The sequence below is a fragment of the Dipteris shenzhenensis genome, chromosome 20 (assembly GCF_047967505.1).
Source record: "Dipteris shenzhenensis isolate YYH24624 ecotype China chromosome 20, Dip_SZ_1.0, whole genome shotgun sequence".
In the NCBI taxonomy this organism is placed as follows: domain Eukaryota; kingdom Viridiplantae; phylum Streptophyta; class Polypodiopsida; order Gleicheniales; family Dipteridaceae; genus Dipteris; species Dipteris shenzhenensis.
In genome coordinates, this window is record NC_141615.1 from 36,557,857 (window position 1) to 36,559,400 (window position 1,544).

The 1,544-nt window shown below is 46.2% G+C and overlaps 1 pseudogene; it reads right to left on the reverse strand.

Annotated features, from left to right (window-relative positions):
* Window positions 1–345: 345 nt before the first annotated feature.
* LOC147889598 (uncharacterized) lies at window positions 346–1,174 on the reverse strand (annotated as a pseudogene).
* Window positions 1,175–1,544: the final 370 nt, after the last annotated feature.

Consider the following 1,544-nt stretch of genomic DNA (forward strand, 5'->3'; position numbering starts at 1 on the left):
TGTAACAATTTCTCTTGTTCCTTTTGTGCATTCTGCAATGGAGATTGACGAATGACAAAAACCACCATCACATAGTATGCCACAGATTTGCATTGCTTCAAAAGAATGGGGGACCTTCTGCAAAAGAAACAGGCCAAGGTTCCCAAGCAAGCAGTAGACATTCCAACAACTGTTCATTTTTCCTACACCAAACGAGAGAAGACTATAATGTGCAATCAAAGAGACATAGTCAACGTTCTTTAACTCAATTTCTTGGCAATGGGTGTGCTATGGACCAACCTATCCATGTAGTGTAGTTTGGCAATCCGTTAATAAATCTGTCAGAGAAATGGGGGTTTGTACACTCTAGTTCCCCACACACCTACTACGATGAACTTTGCCAGGGAATGTCATTGTTGTCAACATTGGTTTCGTCCAGCAATGGCCATCATAATTTTGCTCCATACCGTCCATTGCACTCGCTCCATGTGAGGTGGGCAGTAGCTCGAATGCAACATTATTGTTGTACATTGTTAGAACTTCCATTAACTTCTCGACTATGGTTGAATTGTGTAACAATTGATGAAGTAGTCGATGACGTCCCCCCAGAAGACCTGATGTACAATGACATGCGGATGACTGATTGAGGACCCTCCATTGTAGCTACTGTATCATTGTCATCATCGATTAGTGCGGTGCCATGGCCTCATAATGGTTGTTCAACATGGCTTGAAATCGGCCTCAAGCTTGGGCTTCTTGGGCTAGCCATGAGATCTATTGTGGGTGTAACTTATGCAATGGCTTCCTTCCCTCACGCTCGGAATGATGGGTCCAACTCGCATGGTCTCTGCCTCCAATTGGTTGGGCTTCGGGTGAGATCTATTGTGGGTGGAGTGTGGGTAGGTGCTCTCTTTTCTGTCTCCATCACATAGTCATGTGTTAACTTCATGCTCAACATGTACAACTGCCCCAATCCACTCACCTAAATGGCTTCCACTTGCATAGTTTGCAGGAAGCCATTTACATGTGTGATGGCCATCACACGAATGCCCTTGCCTATCATGGGGTCATCCTCACTTAGCACAATGGTTCTGCCATTTTCATATTATCATATCATTGGCTCTGACGAGAGGGAGTTCAAATAGATCCGCACTTCGTTGAGGTTGCTAGACCCTTCACCAGTTGGGCCGACCATTTCAAGAGAGGGAGAGAGGGAGGGAGGGAGAGAGAGAGCGAGAGGGGGAGAGAGAGAGAGAGAGAGAGAGAGAGAGAGAGAGAGAGAGAGAGAGAGAGAGAGAGAGAGAGAGAGAGAGAGAGAGAGAGAGAGAGAGATGGACAAAGAGCAAGGGTATGGAGGAGGAGTTGAGAGAGAACGAGAGCTTGAGAGAGATGGGGGGGGGGTTAGGGGGTTTAGATGTAAGATAGGGGGGAGAGAGAGATGAATAGAGAGCGAGAGTATGGAGGAGGAGTTGAGAGAGAATGAGAGCTTGAGAGAGATGTGGGGGGGGTTAGGGGGTTTAGGTGGTCTTTTTATAGTTGATGTCATACAAATAGCATTTAATGAG